The 15,906-nt window shown below is 44.0% G+C and overlaps 1 long non-coding RNA gene across 1 annotated transcript in view; it reads right to left on the bottom strand.

Annotated features, from left to right (window-relative positions):
• The window catches only part of LOC138489799 (uncharacterized), a 75,277-nt gene extending 71,367 nt beyond the window's left edge, over window positions 1-3,910 (bottom strand). Inside the window, exon 1 of the long non-coding RNA XR_011274910.1 lies at window positions 3,852-3,910. This is a non-coding gene — a long non-coding RNA (uncharacterized lncRNA). The remainder of the gene's footprint in view (window positions 1-3,851) is intronic.
• Between the last annotated feature and the right edge of the window lie 11,996 nt (window positions 3,911-15,906).

The raw sequence follows: 15,906 nt of genomic DNA, 5'->3' as shown, positions 1-15,906 counted from the left end.
AAGTGCCCCTTCTCGCTAGCATCCCTCCTCCGGGTTCACTCTTGCCAGTCTTTACGAAACAGAGTTCATGTGCTATTCTTCACCATGCGGGATTCACTTCCCTTAACTTACATAATCATCTGTCGGTCAATGACTTTTGACAGTACAGAGGATTTTACAAGACCCCTGTATGACCACTTTGACCTTTCTTTGCCTCTTCCCAAGGCCTTGTGGTTACAGTAGTCTTTTACCATTGGGTAATCGCCCAGAGATTCTTGAGTGAGAACCCACGTGCTGCCAGGCTCCACTACTGCTGGTTTTCCCCCATCAAAACATTTTCAACAGTTCTTGGTTTGTTTAAAGTTCAAATAGCCACTTGTTACTTTTTGTTCAACACAGTTCCGATTCTTATCGGTTCTCCCCTTCACTCACAAGCGGTGATGAACAGCTTGGCTTTCTTTCTCCTTGGAGTCAAGGCTGGTACCACCGTGACAAGCGTCTCTCCCTGGCTTGGTAATCAGCGGAGGAGGGTCTTGTGTACCATAGACATCTGCTGCAACACACATTGGCTATTGTTCGCAGACTTATTATCCCCTCTGCGGAGGTTTCACGGGCCTTGGTCGTAAAGGGCAAGGTGGACTCTCTCATTGTCACTCTCTCGGTCTGTGCTGTTTTTCTCCTCCTCTTGAACTGCTGTGCTGAGTGAGCTCTTACATTGTGGAGTCTTCCTTGCGCCTTCTGTGCTCTTGTACTGCACCTTTTATCCCTGTGTGGAAGGTACAGGGCCATCAGGTGTGTGTGATTCTGGTCAATTGCCTGACTTTGGTCGACCATGGTATTGAGACACATCAGGTAAACGGCTCTGGTGTAAGTCTGTTATCTTTCGTCTTGTGTGAAAGCGTTCGTGTTGAAAAAAGCAGGGCAGTGTTTTGGAATATCCTATGTTGAAGGATGGGGAAAAAGTGTTGAAAGAAGGGGATACCGCGTCTCGACCATCAGTGTCCCACTCCCACTCCCCAAGGACCACCCATCCAGGTGATCCTCCCTCACTGGTTCACACCCAGGAGCTGTATACAATAACGATGGCCGTGTCTTGGCCACCTGGTTGACAGATCCACAGGGACTAGCCAAGGAGACACCGTCAGGTTTCTCACAGTCCCCAGTACCTGGGTCCAGTGGAGGATTAACTGCAGATGTTTTTTTAGCTGAGGTTAGCTCCAATTCTTTTACCCACAATTTTTGCAATGAGTTTGTTGGTTTTTTGTGGGCCTGCGTGAGCACAGCTGGGATATGCCTCTTTCTACCCCTCAGCATATGTGTAGATCTGTGTCAGGCGTGGGGTTCGCCATGTCCTGCCATGTTAAATCAGGAAGACAAATCTACCTGGTGAGCCCAGTGCAACAAGCATATACACTTATTAGCGTAATGCTGACTTGCACAGATGCAGAACAAGCTTGCCTTGTAGTATATTATGCTGTCCATATAAGGCCCTTCCTTGTGATATGAAACCACAAATCCTGCAAGGTATATCCGTCAAGAGATCCTGCTGTAAATGTTCCAATCATTAGAGTTAGCTGAGATAAAGAAAGGATCGGGTGGGAGGTTGTGCATATCCGTGTCCCAGCCACTGAAATTATATTGTATATGCGGGGGGGACGTACCTGGTGAGATCAATGGTACACAGAGACGTTTCCGTAGCTCGCCCCTCCGACTGACTGGGCCACCTCCCACCACACGTGGCGAGCTAAGTCAATGCACAAGCGGTGGTCCCAATGTCAACACACCTGCAATCACCAGGAATCTCACAGGGCCCTCCCGTACCCCGCAGCGAGTGAATTTGCCTCTGATACAGTGAGCAAGGAATGTAGCAGTCCACCTCAGAGCCAGGGAGGCACCCCAACTCGAGCGTGAAACGCTGCTTCTATGGAAGTGAATGGGCGCTGCCCTGCCCAGCATGAGGTTCTGCTGCCGCCTCGGTGAGGGTCCTTCACGATCTCAAGCTGCCGTGGGGTCAATCCGACTCAGCTTGCAGGTGAATCGCTTCTTTCAGACATTCCGCTCAGGCATTAAAAGCTGTTTAGAGATGGAGCACACCCGCACACATCTTTAGAGCGTGGTGGCCATCTTGGAATCCTCTAAAAGTTTACTAATGTGGTTATGCTCCCCTTGAATAGCATACTGCTATTCTAAATGTGTAGCACTAGGTTTTACTCACCTTGAACTGCATACTGCTATTCTAAATAAGGTTTTATTTTCTTTCTCACTCATTACTTTGAAGGTATTCTTTTTTACTATTAATGGGAGTATTAAAAGTTGACTTGTGTTAACTATAAAATACAATTTTAAATAAAATAAAGAAAATAAGGTTTGTACTTTGGTTTATACTGTAATTTTTGTGTTGGTATTTATAATTGTGTTTAAGACTTATAATAGTACTTACCTTTCTAAAGAATTCCTTTCACCTTTGTATATATAAAATAAACCATTATTTTTACAGGCTGCCATTCGGTGAAAGTGGCCTCTCGGGGACATTTCTTTCAAGGAAACTGAGCACCTCATTATGAAATACTTTAAAGGACATTAAAGACTAGTGAAGTGAGAACACCCATTGCGAAAGAGAAGGTGATTTTAAAACAGATTTCTTGAGGAGAGGAAGACCGCGTACATGAAGGTGAATGCTCTCAAGAGGTTTGTTTAGAGGATGACTGTATTGCCTAAGGTATTATTTTATAAAACCGCTGCTGCTGACTTTAGAAAAACTGTCCTAACATTTATACATTAAACCTTTCCACTGCCTTATTCAGGAGGTCTAAGCAAAGGCATTGACATTTGTTGGTGAGGAAGTAACAGAGGCTCAACTATGTATGGGGATGGAATGCTATAATCATCCAGATTTATACAGTCATCCTCTAAACAAACCTCTTCAGAGCATTCAGCTTCATGTACAGGGTCTTCTGCTTCTAATGAAATCTGTTTTAAAATCACCTTCTCTTTTTTAATGGGTGTTCTCCCTTCACTAGTCTTTAATGTCCTTTTAGAAAGTCTTTCATACTGAAGTGCTCAGTTTCCTTGAAAGAAATGTCCCCGGCAGGCCACTTTAACCAAACGGCGGCCTATCTGGGTAGCCTGCATGTGTAGTGACAGCACATGCATCACAAGATCGGGACGTTTTATTGCGCTGGCTGGAGAGTTAAGGAGGGGCATTGGAGAGGGGGTAATGCGTGTATACATAGGTATGTTTTGGGGAGGTGGGCAGGGATGAATGTGTGCGTATGTATTATGGGGTTGCGTGCTTACATGTATGAATGTTTGAGTGAGGAACAGGGTGGTGTCTACACACCAATCAAGCAACAGGGCAGAAGGTGGGTTGTGGGGGTTTGCTCCACATTGGGAGAAGCGAGGAAAGGAGTGCATCAAGGGAATGATGGGTGCGCGCAGCGTGAAAAACGAGCCTGGGGAACTGGGCTTCAGCGAGATCAGCTCATCATAGAATCTTTCATACATGGTCATAAAATCCTACATTTTTAGTTTGGGCTCTTAGGTGCCACTTTACCACCAGTTATAAACTGGAATTATTGCATTAGAATACAGGTAGGAATACATGGTATATGAAGAAGAACACAAGGCTTGTATGTGTTTGGTTATTTGCCCCGCCACTGACTGCACATGTCCATGTAAATCACAATGGTCATTCCCAAATAGTTCCTACCCGCCCAAAACACTGCCTCATGGGAACTCCTTGAGCTTGCTTTAATCAGAACTTACCATCAAACCTTGCACTCAAAGTGCATGCCAGTGTTTATTTAAAGCAATCCTCTGAGAGTTAATGACTTAACTGTAAACACACTACATCTGTAATAAAAATGTCTTACCAGGTCTGGCTTCAGCCACTCCATATGCACAGTCAGCGTCCTTCACTGAAGTCCTGTTAAAAACAAGCATCGGCAAAGCCAACAGTTTCGGCTTTAGTTTAGGCATGGGAAAAGCACTTGCCAGGCACTCTGCAGTGATAATTACCACCGGGATCATATCAGCAAGCCTGCCAAACCCAAGTAAATGCAAATAAAGCAAATAAGAAAGAACAAACAAGTGACATTTCCGTAAAGAGGCATAACAGAATATATAAATAGGCCTGTCAAGTTTGTGAGTGTGTGCAATAGACCTATAGGAGAAACCCTGGCAGGATAGTATACCAGGACAGCACAAATATCAGAGACTGTCAAGTCTTCAAAGGTGCGTAGTACATATAAAAATAACACCCTGGCAGAAGTTTACACTAGGTGGATTTAAGATGGAACCAAATAAACACAAAAGTCTATCAAGTTTGTAAGTGTGTACCAGACCGATGCAAGCTAGAAGAATATACCCATGAGAAAAGCCTGATCGTAGAACATACCAAAGAAACAAAAAGTGAGATCATCCCATATAGTTAATTTTTAGCAACTGAACTTAATGGGAATCAAGAAAGACCAACAAGGAAAGGAGACTGGAGTACAATCTAAAGAAGGTCTACATAGCAAGGAAAAGACCAATGTAGATATTTAGCAGATATAGAGAAACATTTTAAGCAGAATCTGAAGACTTCTTTACTACGACAACAGTTACTTATTGAACATTGCTGACTCTCCTATTCGAAACCTAACACTTGAAGAAGGAAAGGCACCTTCACAAAAGAAATCCATCACCAGCAGCAGGGTAATCTGTTTAAAGTACTAGATGAAGTGCAGTGATCTACCCATTCTAACGCCCTGTAATTACTTGATAATCGTGTATGCAGATTTGATTATTGGGGAATGCAGCATGGCCGAACTCTAGGTTTGAATGGGAAGAAATATTTCGCTTGTGGTTACAGCCTGAAGTGCTGTACTGAATTACAACAAACCTGCGTGAGGAGCATCAGCAAGGACCCAAAAGCATGGTTTTGCAAATCTGTTTTGTGTTTTATTTTTCCCAACTGTCCAAATGTAAGCACAAAAAATAGTGATATTAGTTTGGTGCATGGACAATGGGCCTGGCCCTCGGCAAGGCCGAATGTCTACTCCGAGTTACTTATCGGGGCATACGGCATAGCTGGAGCTGTAGGTGGAAAATGGGGAAAGAAATTCTGCTTGGGGCTGCAGCCCGGAGTCTTGGACAGGATTGCAACAAACTTGCACGAGAAGCATCAGCAAGGACCTGAAAGGATGCTTTTGTAAATCGGTCCTGTGTTTTATTTTTTTGAAAGTGTCGAAATGTATGTGCAGAAAATAGTGATATAACTTTTTTGCCGTGGCCAGAGTGCCTGGCCTCAGGCAAAGGATTTGCCTATTGGGGTATGCGCTACTGAGAAATACTCACATAATCATGCGCTGCAAAAATATGTTTGTTAAAGGAGGTTTATAGTTCTTCAATATGTGTTAAAAGAGGAATGATTATTAATTTATATACAGTGATGTAACCATAACAAACATTTTCACTTATGAAAACGTATTCAATTGACAGAAAAAAATTAGTTAAAGGGACGTTACAGTTAAGATGAACCCCACCCTTGGGACTCATCTGCCCCAGCAGTTAGCTAGTGGCCTCCCAACTTGGCATCCTTTGGCACTTACGTCCTGGGCTCCCATGAGCACTTGTCCATCCATACTGCCCCTGTTATTTATGCACTTCTATCACTGCACAATGCACACAATGCATATGTGCATTTATAAGTGCACTATGTACAATTTGTTGGTATAAGAATGGGAAATGTAGATGTAAAAGATTTGTAGAACATTGTTAAGTGGCAGTTGGTGGGTGGAAGTTTTATATGTTGATAGGCTATAATTATAGTTTTTTTAAGTGGTTGGTGGATATATATGTGAATGGTTTAAAGCAGGCAATGGGGGAGTGTTACAAACATAACAGTAAAAAGAGTAGCAGGCCTGTTTTGTGTGATGGGTTGCATGTGCAATCTGGGTTTTCTAATATGGCATGGGCTAGGCAGGTGAATGCGGAGACTGTGGATAGTCATAAAAGGCCATGGATGATGGTGTTTATTGTATACTAGAGACAGGAATTTCAGAAGAAATGTGTTTCTGTGCTTTTTTCTTTTTCTCTTGTATTCAATTGTCCATTATTTCCATTAGCATAGTAGAGCATAATAATGGGAATGATGTTGGAGATTTTTATTGAATCTAACTACTTTACTGAAAAATGTAAAGTAGATGGAGTCTATAAGCTTATTTCTTTAGCTCTATTTTGTAACTGTGAAAGGTGCATCCTAAAGGAACTTTTTTTTCTTTTTTTTGCAGGAGATGCCAGAAAGTAAGTTGGGGAGGTAAATGAGGGAAGGGGCACCAACCATAGATACAGAGGGGCAGGTGGACAGGGGAAGATGTTGCGGTGTTTTAAATCTAAGGTGGAGGGCAGTGCTTCTCATGCCCATTGATTACAGCTTCCAAAGCACTTTAAAATTGCTCCCCCCTGCAGAGTGGTGTGTTGCACTATATACAGAGTACTGCTGTTTTCGAAAGATATGTATCAACAGCCTCTTTTATCGCTTGCAAGGTAGCTGGTGGGATTTTGTGTCCCACAGAAGTAGGCTTTGTGGTTGCAGCATTGGTTGAGCAAGATGAGGTAGAGGAAGACAGCCCACTACTTCTTAAGAAAGGAACAGCCTTTCTGAGAGCATTGCAGTGGTTGGATTTTGTGGTGTGGGCGGCTCATGGAGGTGGTCCCATAGGAGTACTGCCCAGGTTGTCTGTGACTGGGCACAACGTCACTCAGTGTACTTCACGTTGGTAGCTTTAGCCTTTGATACATTTCCAATAGTGGTAAAGAACTGCCACACCCAAGATTCTCTCTGGGTGCTAGAGGTAGGCACTTTCTTCTACCTCATCTTCCTGGTCTTCTTGAATGTCTTTTGAAGTATTGCACTTCTTTTGTTATGTAGGTCCTCCAGCTGGTGGTGGTGGTGGTGGCTTTTGTGGAGGAGGGATGGCAATAGCTGATGCCATTTCTATCATAGAGTTTTCCTACTATTCTTCCAAGTATGTGCTGTGTGCTAGATTGTTAATGGATAATGAGAATTCAATGAGTTGTCTCCTGAGTTGGAGGAAGGAAAATGGCTCAACAGAAGCACAATATTGCCGGTTTTACACATTATCCCTCATTTTAGGGTTTTGATATCTTGGATGGTGGCGGGAAATCAACCTCTGCTGCAGTCCAATATTACTCTAGCGCTACTGCGGATCTCATATTATCGTATCACCATTGCATAATTCGTTTGAGATACGATATTGAGGTGATAAATAATGTTAAACAGCTAGATTCGCATAAAATAAGATTGTCTTTTGTTCCACTGGCAGCCTCGAGTCAAAGTACTGCGTAAAAAGTGGGGGCAACTTGATGCGACTGATAGAGAGATGTCATTCAGTATCAAGGAAGAGCTGTACTGGGGCTGGCTTACGAAATTTCTGCCCGGCAACATCAAGCCATGCCATGATTTTTTATTTTGGTGACATGGAACACCTGAGTCTTTCGACGTTTCATAAATGAGAAAGATGGACACAGCTTATTGCAGGAAAATGCAGTCTTCCTCTTGCAAGAGTGCTGGCTGACTAACCCTGTTCTGATGGACAGATGGAGGCCTGTGGCTGGAATTGTTATTGGTGTAATCATTGAGTTTGGGGTGAGCACAATAGAAATAATGCAAATGCTTTACCAGTCGAGATAAAAACTCTGATTAGAGATGGACTGCTTATGGTTACCATCTATGATCCACCGGGTGGAGGAACTACTGCTAGTCTCCAGGAGTTACTTACTGAGATTATAGCCAACTGGTACCAACTGCATGGGGGTAGGTCAATCATAATCACCAGAGATTTTAACTCACATTGCGTTGATAAGCAAAATGTAGGACCTGCTAAGTGTGTTAGGTACGTTTTTCTAAAGTCCAGTTATGGTTGGACTCTACAATACTTATCCCTTGGTTTCAGGGCCCCAACCTCTAATATAGGCCTGTACTACCCATGGTTGGTAGAATGGCAGAACAGCAAGGCTTATTTTAGGAGGAGGAATGTGAGCTGTAAATCAGTACACAGAAATTAGAACATACACAGATCCAAAGAAACACACACTTAAAGTTACATCAAAATAATATATGTATTTTATATATATACACAAGGCAAGTAATAACCAAAGAAATATTGTATCAACTAATAACTTCAAACACACATTATGATAATAAGGAGGAATAAATCTGGTGTGTAAATTATTATGGACTTTTCTATCAACACATGGAGTGACTTCAGTCAGGTCAATAAAATAACTTATTTGTATCCACTCTGCCTTATTGTGTTAAAAGTCTGTTTAAAAAAATGTAAAGATGCAACAATGACAGGTAAGCAACACTGTAGCTATTCTTTGTATGGTTGAGGCAGTCTTTTCCTTCACTAGAAAGGAGTTCTTCAGTTCAGATTTTGGAGGGAAACGGACATTGCCGAAGCCAGTAGGAAGGAAAGATTTACTTTAGGGAAACCAGCAGTGCCCAAGTCAATAGGAATATGATAACTGTGATGCAAATCTTCTTAGCACAGGTAGGTAGCAAGTTAGTTGGTCTTTCAAACATCACAGGAGCTCTGGGGAAGCCTTCCTGTAGGGGCACAAGCTGTTAGGCCTGGGCGACTGGAGTTGGGTGAACACCCAAACAGCAAACATAGTACTCCAAAAGCAAAGGAGTGACACAAATGGCTCAAGGTGAGTTTACCCAGAGCACCACAGTACCTGAGAGTGAAGATGATGATGCAGCTGGATGCCTGCGGGATGCACGACCCACAGTGATCACCGCCAACACCAGTGATTGAAGTTGGTGAGGCTGTTCTTAGGACTGTAACTAATCGTGAACAATAGTCAGGCAGGGAAGCCCTGCAGTCCTCCAACTTTTGGCAGCTGAAAGCAGTGTGGCGGCCCTGTTAGGGTTCTCTAGACAAATTACAGCCCATCCTGTTTGGATATTTTCAGACAACACAGCAACTCTTTTTGCCTAAGACATCAAGGGGATGGGTGAGTGGTTCAGTCTCCTTGGTCAAGATTGCAGATGGGTTGAGTTGTTGCGTGAAAAGGAACTTTTCGTTGGAAGCAGCTCACATAAGGGGAATCCACAACACCTTGGCAGGCTCCATTAGCAGGAACTTTCCTTCCTCACACACAGTAAATTTCAGCCAGCCTCGAGGCCTCCAACCTGATTGCTCACCTGTTCGTCTTCCAGTGATCAACAGGTTGCGATGCTGCCTCATTCATAGGTGCCGAGAGTTCTGTTCCAGGACGGTGAAGGAAAGAGCATCATTGGGGGATGCTTTGTGAATCCCCTTGTAATGACCACGTAATAAATAATGATACAGAAATATATGGACCTTAACTGGATGTCGAAATACTGTCTGGGACGAGAGTGGGGCGTCTTCCACATCCCTCGCCAGTCCCTGAGTGATGGAACCAGAGCACGGTGGGGGGCCTGGGAAACCCTCTTGGGGAATAAAACCCAGTGGGAAAAATCCTTGAGCAGTTTCTAGGCAGGTGTTTTCTTGGTAGTATGGAATCTGATGAAGCAGGGTTTTCCAGGAATGATAAGGAATGGAGGGAAAGGTAAATAAGGAAAATAAGCTGACGTGAGCCCCTGGTTAATAGAACTCAGTGATAAATGAACAAATAGTGGTAAACGATAGTGTTTTAACTGACTGCGCACAGAGATGATTGAAGGAAGCATACCAAGTGAAATACACTTGCAATACTAACGAGCTGCAATACAGGAGCGCGTTGGAAATAAAGGGAGCCAAATGAGGGATAGCGCGGCATGACACGGAAAAGGAAGATGTGTCACCGGTAGAGGTTTAAATGGAAATGGCAATCCAGGAAGAGATAGTTTAGGAAAATCTTGGAAGACAGTGGTGAATGTGAGAAACCTGAAGGTGTCTCACCTGCTAATTCCTGGGGATCTGGCATCCAGGTGACCAGGACACATCCATTGCGTTTGGATACACTTCCTTAGGGGTGGACCAGTGCAGGAGGATCACCAGGATGAGGGGTCCTCTGGGAGTGGAAGTGGGACGCCACTCAGTTATTGGGAAGGGGATACCACATCTCAGAGAGTGAGATGTGGTATCCCCTTCCCAATAACAATTTTTCCCCATCCTACTTAGGAATTAAAATCCTCCCACCCCCTTCTGACACAAACATTTTCTCACAGACAGTTCACCATGAGCGACAACGGACTAACACCAGAGCTGTATGCATGAAATGTCCTAACACCATGGACAGTCAAGGCCAGGCAATTACGGATTATTATACACACCTGACTTCCATCACACTTCCCCACACAGATAAAATGTGGAGCACGAAAGCAAACTCTGAATGAGGCAAACCACACGAGGAAACAGCAGTTCCAAGATGGCAGTTTAATACAAGTAGAAAGACGGTGAGACCAGAGAGAGGCGCAAGGAGGGAAGAACCCTTGACCTTGGAAGACTGTTACTTTCATGAGCCTTGGAAAGTAAGAAACCGAAGACCATGAACTAAAGCTGATCAAACCTGCACAGTGTGTCAGAGGTAGCCGGGGCTCTCCCGCGTCGATAACCAAGGTGGGGAGGAGCGATTGCCGCTGTGGTACTGTTCTTGGCTCCTACAACAAAACGGCATCAGAAAAGACAGCACAGCCAGTGAGTCGGAAAGACTGATACTGAACCAGCTTGTGTTTTGAACCAAGGTTGCAATCAGCAACATTTTATAAAGAGAACAGTGTGTGAGGCGTTTGCAAAGAGCGATGCAGATACCAAAGGAAACCAAAGGAGTAGTTGAACTTTATAATTAAAGTTTGGGAGGTCAAGAAAAGATACCATACACAGAGTGGTCCGGCTCCACGTGGGTGTTCATTCGAAAGTCTCTGTTATGTATCTAACTGATGCTGAGTGTGAGAAAAAGGAATATTGAGATCAAAGTGGTCATGCAACGGGTCAAGCTAAACCCTTTGCACATTCAAAAGTCTTTGGTAGTTTAAAGTCCACAAATTGGTCCCAGATCGGCTGAGGGAGACTAATCGAATGAATGAAAGGGATCTGATGTCAGCTGGGGGTGAACTGTGAGTCACCCGAGAAAGAATTTTCTGAACATGGTCTGAAAGCGATATGAGCCTGACTGAGGGGGGACCAATGTTGGACTTTTGTTTTGAAAGGGACCTGAGCCCAGCTGAAGTGGATCCAGGGTGAACACCCAAATTGAACACTGCAAAAGGAAAAATAATGTTTTTGTGTTGTTTGTGTATACCAGGCCATCTGAGTCCAGAGACTTGCAAGAAGCAAAGAGGCTTGAACACAGAAGGTCCTGAACTGTGAAAATAGAACCTTATCCTCGTGCCGCAGAAGCCAGAGTGTGTGCTTTGCTCGAGTGAACCACCTTGTCCCGTGCTGAAAACATGGCGAAGGTCCAACGGCCCGAATATCCTGATTTATCATTTTGTGAACACTTCTTTCTTTTTCATTAAGATCACCCCACATTATTTCTAAATTAGTAGTAAGGATTGGCAATAGGTTTTTTAGAATAGGCCATTTTAATTTGGCAAGATTCCACTAGGACTGCATTATTATTATTTGCTGGCTGTAGCTTGCTCCCATCTGTAGATTTAGGTTAAGATAGGCATTTATCTCACCCTTGTGAAAGTTCAATAAACACCCTTGAAGTGTGGTCACTTGTGTCTGTCTTACTGTTGATACCATGCCTTCCTTACATCAACGAGATGCACGCTGGAAAAAGGAAGAAAGATCCTGACATCCCACGTTGGAAAGAAACAGAGAAAGAAGAGAAAGGGAAGAAAAAGGCAGATAGCCAGATGGGTAGGGAAAAAGGAAAAGGCACAGAGAATCTCAGGAAAGTAAGCTTAGAGGAAAACTCACAGGGGCATCAGGTCAAGGAAGAAGCAACACGCCGAGCCTCTAGAGGGGCTGTTAGTTATACTGCTGCTCGAGTGTTTCTGAGTGACTGGTAGTTTTGCTGTTAGCCATTTTGAAATACTCTAGACCGCAGTTGACAGATCTCAATGAAGGGGCAATCCGACACCATCTTGGATGTGGGACTAATTAGTCTTATTCCTATTTTTCTCCACTGGTACCATAAGGAGTAAGGAGGGTAACGAGTCATGGCAACCCTGGCCTGTGGAGCTACTGTATAATTCACCCCTTTTCCTCTGTTGCCCAGGGCCTTGAGGAGGAACATGCAGCCCTACAAATAAGGTGAGTATCGGACACTTTTACTCTCTAAAAAATAGGCAAATACTCACAAAAAAGAAAAACACGGAGTAAAAACATCCCCAACAAAAAATAGAAAACAGACACGCAAGACCTTGTGCCCATGCTTTCACGAAAGAAGCTTCATGGATATGTTTGGAATAGTAGTGCATAGGAATAAACTGGTATTATTACTGCCTGATTGGAAGAAATGAACAGGTATGTTTTGATGTGCATGTATAACTAGTTGCAATGAAATAATTACAAAAACATTTCCGCTTTCCAGTTAAAACATTTTGTGCTTGCTTAAATACTCCCGTTGGTAAAGGGACTTACATTTTTACTCCCCAAAAAATCATTTTACTCCCAACTTTAAAAAAACAGGGAGTAAAATACGCCCACTTCAAAATCTTATCTAAAGCACTAGGAACAAGTGCTCGTGGGTGGAGGTCCTCACGGTAGCCCCTAGTTGGGTATGCAGGGCTTGGTTTGCCCTGTTGCTTCAATCATCAGGCCCATCCTTTGTTCTTCCTGGGATCCCCTCCCTCGGATTTAGCCAGCAGACCAGATGCCGCACAACAGTTTGCATTGAGCGGCTGGTACTTGAGAGACTAAAGCAGAAGTGGTTATCATCTTGATTTCCTTAGTAGTCCAAGAATATATGATGCCTTCTACTCTTCGAGATTGCGATCAGCATCGGTAGGCCCTTTTAGACTGGTGTGAAAGGAATGGTCTGCTTCCTTTGGACTGTGGTTCCCCTGATGCTGCTCGGTTTTTTGCAGGATGGGTTTCATTTAAGGCTCTCAGTTTCCACGTTGAGGGCTCAGTGGGCTCCAATCCAGTTTGTTAGGATTCCTTGGGTGGTTGCGCCTGAATCAGAACAAAAAATCTCCAGATCAGTGCACATGTTTTCCATAACAAGGCCAAGAAATACATTTCTGATGCCTCCTTGGGACTTGCCTCTGGTGCCATCTTGGAATCAGTCAGCAGAGCTCAAACATCTTACCATGAAAACAGTTTTTCGGTTCTCCATTGTGTCAGTATGATATGGGTACCAAGAAAATGATCTCTCCTTCTTCTTTAAGGTAATCCATTATTAAATGAAGTATCTTCTGACAACGACTGCAGAGTGTCTATTCCTCTCCTGCACTCTCCATCAACTGTCTCCTCTCCCAAATTCTAATCTCTCAATAAACATTCTCTAACTTGACTAATAACATTCTGACCTACAATCTACTGAACAATTGCTATTTACAAGCATATAATATATAACACCAGCCCTTAGAATTGGGGAGTTATGGGTACTACTGCGTCCTCCTCCTTTTTTATCTGTCTCCCCAGAGGTGGTCAATCTGCACTGGGACCCAACTTTACTGCTGTCAATTTTCCATCTTTCCCAGGAAATTGTGATTCCAACCCACCCAAATGATGCAACACTAGACATTATGGCTCAGCTGGTGTCCTTCGATATGAAGGAAGTGCTATTTAGACAGAACTGCTCCCTTCAGATCATCTAACAATTTGTCAACGTTGGAGGAGCCAACAAGGAAAATAAGGATTTGTCTCTTTCCATTAGCAGATTAAAAGAAACAATAATCCTGGTGTATAATCTGAGGGAGACTCCACTATCTGGTAGGGTGGTTGGCCGGTCGACTAGGAGTATTGCTGCTTCCTGGGTGTAGGGATGGTGATAGGGTCTTCCCACGCCCATAGGTGATATCAAATAAGAAATAAACGCTAAAAGAGCACACTGAGGTAGCAGGGGTATGACGGTGCACACAACAGAGGGTGTGCAATCACCTTAGTGCATTCATTACAAGCTATATAGTAGATGCGGGAGCACATGCCATCTTGGCTAGCAGCAACCATTTTAGAAGTAGGCCCAAGCGCGGTGAACATCATTTTATGTGTTAGTATTAGACCCCCTTGCATAAGCGCAAACATCACCCCCACCTCAGCCAGGTCTCACAGAGTCCACAAAATCCTCCATTGTTTGGGTAAAGTTACAGGCCCTTGCCCCCTGGAAAGAAGTCGCCCTGCAAGGTCATGAGAAAGGAGCAGAGCACATCTTGGCAGTACCATCCCACAGGACAGATAGCAAAGCCATCCTGGCCCCAACGATCCTCACACGAGAAATACACCTTTGCCATGACACCGTCAAACCCAGACCACTGACCATAAAACAGTTACACCCCTCAATCGATCACTAGGACCAGAAGGCAAGGCTATCATGCCTTCAGAAATGAGTCACGTGATTTGTGCAGCGAGGTGCAGGCCAGCATCATAATTGTAGCCTAAAACTAAGGTGGAGGACATTGGGAGATGCTGATCTGTATAGGAGCCAGTGAAGCATGTGAGTTAGTGTGACCTCGGCTATCCTCCCAAACCCATCCCTGTATCTGCTAGGTGCTCGTTACAATGACAAAATAACATTGTTTGTTTTAGTAGCCAATTCATTGTTAGGCCAAATTCACCTCAGATGACAAGCCCAGCAGCACCCACGTGGACAGAGATGAACAGATGAAGATGGACCAATGCCATGGCATCCCATATGGAGTTGGTCCTATATGTGTAGAGCTTGTCCAGTTAGGATTGTAGAATTGTACCATGTATGAGTATGTCATTAGTGATGTTATTTGTGCTTATAATGTGCTGCATGTCCCTATTGAATACAACACGTTCGGCGGGAGCAGAGTTCTTTGCTGATGCATCTGTATTTTGGAGAAATAAATACTTGCTATCCTTGCAAGTGTGTATTGGGCCTTTTTCCCTAGCGCGCTGTATTTTTCCTGTGTGAGCGTGCAGGGGTGTACCTTCATTTGGTGACCCTGATGTGATCCAGCAACCCTCGCACTGATGGAGGCTTCCAGGCCACTTCTCCAAGGGTGCCGGACCCACCTGCAGCGACCCGTCTTGACACGTCAGTATCAGAGGTTTTGCAAGAGCCGTTTTTACAGAATTCCTGTCTGCTCTTTGAAGCGGGTGCGGCTCTGGAGAGAGTGCAGGCTGTTGTTGGAACCCTGTGACAGAGGAGTTCGGGTGAACATGCACATGTGAGTATACCTTTGCAAGTGATAAAAAGTAGGGGAGGGGTATATGGGAAAGAGTATGGGTTTGCGAGCAAGTGAAGGAGATTGTTTGTATGATATCGGTGTGATTTTTTTCTTTTATTATTATTGAGTTCTTAAGGAGAACATTATGGAAAGGAGAACAGAGTTTTAGATAGCCTGCCCGAGTGAGGGGAGAAGGTGGTACCACATATATTGTGTAACGGAGGAAAAAGAAAATACATAGGAGCCCCGCATAATTAGTGGGCTCGGGTTTAGTAGTGGTTGTTAATTTAGCTTGTTATTTTAGCTTTTGTGTTCGTTTTTTTATTGTGTAGAGTAGAGGCCCAAGGAGCGGTGTTGTGTAAATAGTGGTGTGTTTTGAGTGCGTGGAGTGAGAGAGTGGGTGTCATGAAGGGGAGGGGAGGAAAAGTAACGTGGGTTGACGGGGAGAAGGGAAGACACATTGATTTCTTGCTTGTGACATTCGCAGCATGTGCAGCACATGATTAGAAGTGTAGCAATGCCTTACAGTGCATACATCGCAACAATGGGAGGGGGAGACACCTTTAGAATGCATGTACACGACCTTGCCCTTGTATCGGGAGAAGATTGAGAAGTACCACAAACAGTGGGTGGTAGAAACT

The sequence above is a fragment of the Ambystoma mexicanum genome, chromosome 9, assembly GCF_040938575.1.
Source record: "Ambystoma mexicanum isolate Mex_15411 chromosome 9, UKY_AmexF1_1, whole genome shotgun sequence".
NCBI classification, from domain to species: Eukaryota; Metazoa; Chordata; class Amphibia; order Caudata; family Ambystomatidae; genus Ambystoma; species Ambystoma mexicanum.
Note: the sequence above shows the minus strand (reverse complement) of the source record. Positions and strands in the feature narration are given on the sequence as shown.